Below are 7248 nucleotides of genomic sequence, written 5' to 3'. Positions count from 1 at the left end.
CCCCCAAAAAAAAATACAGTCTGGCCCCCCACAAGGTCTGAGGGACGGTGGACCGGCCCCCTGCTGAAAAAGTTTGCTGACCCCTGCTGAGAGATAAATATTTGTACACAGGGCTAGAAAGTTGGGTGGTGTGCCTTACTTGACAGGCCTCAGTTTGAAGGCGTCCTCTGCTTGAAGGGCTCTCAAGTCCAAGCCCGGTTTAAAGATAAAATAAGAGCAGGAGGGGGGAGCAGGAGGGGCCTTGAAGGTGACCTTCAGCAATTGGCACCTGGACTACTGGCTGAGCTGCCACACAGGCCAGTCACAGTCTTCCCAACAATGGTGAGAAATATTGTATACCATCTAAGTTGTAGTAATCATTGCTACAGATCACTCAATGCACATACTGTACAGTGGTACCTCAGGTTAAGTACTTAATTCGTTCCGGAGGTCCGTTCTTAACCTGAAACTGTTCTGAACCTGAAGCACCACTTTAGCTAATGAGGCCACCTGCTGCCGCTGCGCCTCCGCTGCATAATTTCTATTCTCATCGTGAAGCAAAGTTCTTAACCTGAGGTACTAGTTCTGGGTTAGTGGAGTCTGTAACCTGAAGCGTATGTAACCTGAAGCATATGTAACCCGAGGTACCACTGTACTGTATTTAGCATATGCAAAATTGGTGCAAGTCTGTGTCCAAACCCCTGCAATGCAGGAATCCTTTTGCCCAATGTGGGAATCAAACCGACTGATCAGATAATAAGTCTTTGTGGGTGGTTCTTAAGCATGCATGTCTGGAATAGATTCCACATAAACTGCTTATGTTCATAGGGACATACACCTTTGTGCTATGAATCGATCCAAAGTAATTTGCATCAACTTCATTATTCCATATGTGCCGATTCACTGAGCTGTACCTCTTCGTACTGGACGGCTTAAATAGATGATCTTACACTGAAACCCATTCACAAGATTTATAGCCTTAAGTGTCCAGAACACATAATGATAGAGAGCTGGTACAGCAAAGTGGTTAAGAAACTGAGCTAAGTGAACCAAGATGCCCCCAATTCAAATATTGTCTCTGCCATTGTCTTACTAGCTAGCCTCAGCCAAGCCATCCTCAGTCCATGTGAAATAGGGTTGAAATAGGGTTGCCATACGTCCGGGAATTCCTGGACATGTCCTCTTTCGGTGGGCCTACAAGTCCATCCTGGGGGAATTTTACATTTTAAAGCAAATCTCCAAGATTTTGGTGGTGGTGTTTATTAAAAAAAATGTGCATGGGCGACTCCGGCTCGGCGGTAATAGACGGGGGGGGGGGGGGGAGGGCTATCTATAGAATGATTTTCTGCAAAAAGCTCAACAACCTTTTGTGCGTTTGCACAAAAAAAGATCACCAACTTTTGGGGTGATTGTGCAAAAAAAGCTCTTGAAACAGGCTAACCCTAATTGGTGATAGTTTAAGAGCAGAGTAAATGAAGGACTCAGAGAACACAGAGCAGGAGATTACAACTTTCAGTTGCCCTTGCCAAAGAGAAAAATAAATCAATGTTGCTATTTTTTGAAAAGGGGGAAAGAATACTGAATTCTCTCTCAGTGAAGTTATTTGTGCATTATAAGCGACCATTAAAATTTTACTTAGTTGCCTAGACCCAAGGCACAGTGCAATAAGTTTAGGAGAGGTTTAAAAAGATACAGAAACTTGTTTTCCCCTATTAAGTTTATTTCTGTACCTATTAGGTGGAAGCTGCCAACAGAGGAGTGTAGGTGTACTTTGAAGCAAAAATCCCACAGTATTCTGAAAGCAAGAGACCAAGCTTTATTTTTATTTTTTTATGTGCAGTACAAAGGAACAGAATTTTCAGGTTGTGAATGAGAGAGTTAGCACTATTTTGTTCAGGAATTTACATTACCATTAACCTTTATTTCAAAGGGGTATTATTTCAGCAATTATTTCAGGCGATTTGTCACCCAGGCTCAACTCACTTGTAAATAAATCCAAATCTCGCTTTCCAAAGGAAAGCAAACCCAGGTAAGCACTGCCCCTGGAACCGCTCATTACTCGGGGAACTGAGAAGCACATAACAATATTTACGGTAAGTACAGTGGTACCTCGGGTTAAGTACTTAATTTGTTCCAGAGGTCCGTACTTAACCTGAAACTGTTCTTAACCTGAAGCACCACTTTAGCTAATGGGGCCTCCTGCTGCTGCCGCGCCGCCGAAGCCCAATTTCTGTTCTCATCCTGAAGCAAAGTTCTTAACCTGAAGCACTATTTCTGGGTTAGCGGAGTCTGTAACCTGAAGCGTATGTAACCTAAAGCGTATGTAACCCGAGGTACCACAGTACCTGTTTCTACATCCACCAAATTCTTATCACCCCCCCCCAAAAAAAACCTGCGCACAGAGAATATACACATTTGAAGATGTACTTCGTTTATTTTAACAATTTGTAGACAGCTTAAACACAGTCGCCTCTAAGTGGTGTACAAGATATCTTATTTAAATAAGACTAAAAATGACTTGAAAACGATAAAATCAGAGTTAAAACTATAACATCCTAAAATTTTAGATCTGAGGACAAATCCATCGGAGTCTAGCTTAGGAGTGCAGATGCCTTGTTTCAAATGCACATAGGCAGAGCCCTTTAGCTTGCACTGGCCCAATGGAAAGCATCATTAATTTCAGAGATAAAAGCAAGGACTCACCTGGGATACAGATGCTTCAATGGATGCCTTACTCTGAAAAAAGGACTTTCCTTGGGTGAGGATAGAATGTAAGTAACTACCACACATGCGAGTGCAGACTGGCATTTTACACTGTTACACTGGCATTTTATTTAGTTCTGCAACTTTGCTGGGCATTCCCCTTATCCTTCCCTATCTTGATTTAAAACAAAAAACAAACTTCCTTTAAGTATGATAATTGGACATGATGGTTTGAGTTGCTATTGTATGGGTCATGGAGTTGTGGTGGGCACTGATCTATAGAGGCTGCAGTACTTTCCTCTTAGGTCTCCTGTAAGAATAGAGAAAAAGCTAGTAAAATCCTGAGACGTTCTTAGTTGCTACTCAAAAACAGTAGTGCAGGGACCAGAGTCTGGAAGAGCAGAGGAGAGCAGATGGAAGCTTGATCATGCCAATGGTGGGAAGTAGCAGAGCAAGGTATAGAAATCTGTTTTAATATTAATTAACCAACTGTAGGATTAGCTGTGAGTTTTCCATGTTAATTTTACAACATGCAAAAGTATTTTTTCCTTCAAAGAAACCCTAATTATTCCATCATTACGTGTTCCTGGGTAAGCTTCTTCGTTTTGTAATGATATAAATAGTATTTCCTTCTGCATTTTCTATGCATATCTCGTCTTACAAAGCTTTGATGTGGCTTGCATTTGATTGCTTCTTTCTAAGTTTTCTATTCTTCCAGCTGTGAAAGCTGCTCAGTTCTTAATTTTTGTTGCTTAATGTGTGCTTTTATTTCTATATTGTTTTGTCGTCGTCGTCCCCCCACTTTCCTGAGCAGTGCAAAGTTCAGGCAAGGTAGCCACTTATGCATCACCCCAAAAGAGGAAGTTCATCAACACCCAATAAAGAGAATGAAATAAAGAGATTTGCATAAAATGTACATGTGCCAATTCATACATTTAGGTGCACATTTAGAAAGAATTGCTATAATTTAAACAGAAATACAATAATCTAGGCATTGTGAGAAAGACTATGGGAGCAAGTGGCCTGTGTGCCTGCTCTCCAGTGAGCAACTGCAAGGGCCCTCCCTGCTCTACCTGCTTCAAGCTATTTATCTTTAAACTGGACTTGGACCAGACAGCCCTCCAAATACAGGACTGTCCTCTGTGAAGTAGGGCACATGCTGACTGTAAGTTTAGGACACCTTCACAAAGACAGTTTCAGTTTCTGGAGTATAGTGGTGCCATAATCCACACACATAGAGAGTTAGATCCAAGGTGTTCCTTTTGTGTCCCCTGAACACACACCCCGTCAGTGCCACCTCTCTATGTCCTCAGTTATCCAGCACAACTTTCCAAAGGGCTACAGAGGCAAGGGGGGGGGGGACGGCTTCCCCTCTCTTCCTTCAGCAGGCACACCCTGTGAGCAGAGTTCCGTTTACGGGAATGCTTGATTCAAGCTGTAAAAGTTAAAGAGAAATAGGAGGAGGCAACAAGTCCAGGCTGTGCTCATCAGAAGGCAGACTTAAGGAAGGCTCCAGAGTCCAATAAACTCAGAGCATGCTATTCAAAGCACAAACAACTCTTTCGCTGGCCCACGTCTGCAGACCATTTGGCTGACCAACCAAAAAGATTGCTTAAGGCTGCAGTTCCAGACACATTTACTTGGGAGCACGCCCCACGGGCCTCTCTAGGGATTATCTCTGATATGAATAGGCTTATGCTGTAGCCCCACCTGTCAATCAAATGGGCTCGCTCTCATGGCTGATTGGCTGCGAGCCCCTGTGAAGGTGCTCTGGCTGGAATCCAATGTACAGTAGCACTAAGGCAACAATTCCATCAGCACAAAACATTATCCGCTCTGTCCTCACTCCTCCAATTCTATTCTAGGAGTTCCCCCAACCCTCTGGAGCATCGTGGGGAGGGAGGAGGGGGGAAAGTCCCATTGCACAAGCTAAATACTTGTGATGATGATAGGACGGTTTAGTACCCTCTGTCAGCACCAGTCAGTTTTCAGGTGTGGTTTAGATTCATTTTTCTTCTCCATCTGCAGACATTTCCCCTCTCCCTTTGCAGGTGAGGGTTGACTCCAAATCCTGCTTGCAAAGACTGAGTGTGTGCTGTCAGGCAAAGACTGTGCCTTGCCAAGCTTCTGACAGCATGCCTTCAACAGAGCTTGCTGAAAACCACCTTTGTAAGTGTCAAGAACCAGTTGATTGTAGCCCACTTTGGCCCATACCTCACCTCAGGTGTAAGGAAGGTGGGCGTGGGTTAGCAAAAGCACCCCAATAGGGAGGCCTACCAGCCTAAATAGGCCACAGTCTAGAGCAGTGTTTCCCAACCTTGGGCCTCCAGCTGTTTTTGGACTACAACTCCCATCATCCCTAGCTAGCAAGACCAGTGGTCAGGCATGATGGGAATTGTAGTTCAAAAACAGCTGGAGGCCCAAGGTTGGGAAACACTGGTCTAGAGGTTTCCCATTCCTGCTGCAGGTGAAAGCACAAACCCATCAGAATTACCTGCCAAATTAAGATATGCAAAATTCCTCCACAACTTCCAGTATGGTACTCAGGAGCTCTTTTCAGACATTACAGAATAGCAAAATGAATGGGCATTGGGGTGGGGACAGCAGCATAGCGGCAGGCTCCTTCCCCAACTGACAGACCTGCCCTGGCCTTTCATGGGGGTAGACCTTGAACTTGGATTTCCGTTTCTGCCAAACTCTTTAATGAATAAGTCAGTGTAGTACATAGCCAATGCAAAGGCTAAAAGGCTCAACAGATGGACACGATGCCTATACACAAGCTAAGAGGTTGATCCACTGAGCAACGTGCCCCTTGCTATTTGAGAAGCAGGGTGGCCACAGTTTTAGCATGGAAAAGAGTCTTGCGATTAGGTTAAGCAAACAGGCAGTCCATTGTGTGGGTTGGGCCTGAGCAGTCTAATCACGCCAGTGCTGGCATCTCCTAGGATGTGGAGGAGGAGTCAGTGCCAGCATGGACTCTGATTTGTTGTCCAGCAGCTCCTTCCTGGGTGGCAAGTTGTTGACAGCTGGAGGTGCTGGGGGTGGATTGGTCAGAGGGTGCTGGCTAGGGGTATATCTGCTGACTGACTTGGCTCCTCTCCTGGATCCGCCTCCTTGGTTCCTAGCCCACTAGCCTTTACCTCTGATTCTGATTGGGTGACAAACACCCAATCCCCCAGGGCCCCACCCCTAGGTCCTCAAATCCCAACTCTCCAGGCTCTTCTCCTCTCTCCTCCTGATCCAATCAGCCTCTCTAAGACTCCTCTATAGGGAGGAGAACGAGGGCTGAAAAAATCTATCCAATGAAATTGTCTGTCTCATGAAAGGCTTGTGTGTTTGTTTTTAAAGTCCCACAGGCACTTGCCACATTTTCCTTAACGGACTAAAAGGGCTATTCTTCTGGAATTTATTCCTTTTAGGATGAGTAGACCAGATGCCGCACATGCAGGAACAAACCCACCACACAGAGGCTTCCTCATCTGTGTTCTCGCCCCTCCTTCCCCAACCCCACAGACCGCTATGACCTTACCTGGCTTTGCCATGGTTCCTTTGGAATTTGACAGTTTGGAAGTTGGCAACCAGTTTCCATATTGCCTCTCCTCGGCCATGCCTTGTGGCTTTAAGGGTTTTGAGGAGGAAGAATGTGGTCAACCCGTCAAATTCCACTCACTAAGCGTCCCACTACTAGGTTCTTTGGCTTCTACCTCTAGTTTCACTTCTCCCTTTTAGAGGAGGTGCCCTGAGTACCACTATGCAAATAGTCACTGAATTACTCAGAAGACCATGGCTTTGTACGTGAAAGTCCAGCAGCAGGTACAAGAAACATGAAGGGAATGATTGTAGTCACAATACACAAAGGTCACTGGAGCTGAATTTTGTTTGGCCTAGTGATGACACCGGATGTAGTTTATCTACGGCAGTGTACACGCTATGCCCTTAAAACACATTCAAATAAGATTTCCCAACTCAAATAATTCTGGGCACTCCAGTTCCTTAAGTGTTACTGGGATCTGTAACTCTGTGGGGGTCAACTACAGTGCCCAGAATTCTTTGAGGGGGAAAGGTGCTTTGAATGTTCTTCAAAGGCATAGTGTGTAAGCAGTCTAATTTAGGGTTGAGGAACCTCAGGCCCAGTTGCTGAATATAACCCTCCAAATCTCCTTATCCAGCCTATGGGACTCCAGTCAGGTCATGCTCCCCCACCATCATCCTCAATTATTTTAGCTGGCTGGAATGTGCCTTGAACAGTGATAATACATCTTGCTTGCCTAGATGGAAGTTGCTGTGAGGATAAAATAGGGGGTAGTGGGGTGCATGGGTGTAGCCAAGGGGGGGGGGGCAGCTGCCACCCCCAGATCAAATAAAACAATAGAAATACTTAACTTACTGACCAATCAAGTCGGTCCTGCCCCCCCCCCCAAAAAAATCGTGGCTACGCCCATGCTTGAGTGCTTTTGAGGAAAGATAGGATATTAAAATGAAGCCCCAGTCCCAAAACCCTGCCAGAAAACTCACATTGGTTTCTAAGTGGAAGTGTGCGGCTGTTCCAGAGCAAAGACAATAACT

Source organism: Podarcis muralis, chromosome 2 (genome assembly GCF_964188315.1).
Source record: "Podarcis muralis chromosome 2, rPodMur119.hap1.1, whole genome shotgun sequence".
NCBI classification, from domain to species: domain Eukaryota; kingdom Metazoa; phylum Chordata; class Lepidosauria; order Squamata; family Lacertidae; genus Podarcis; species Podarcis muralis.
This window is presented reverse-complemented; position numbering follows the sequence as displayed.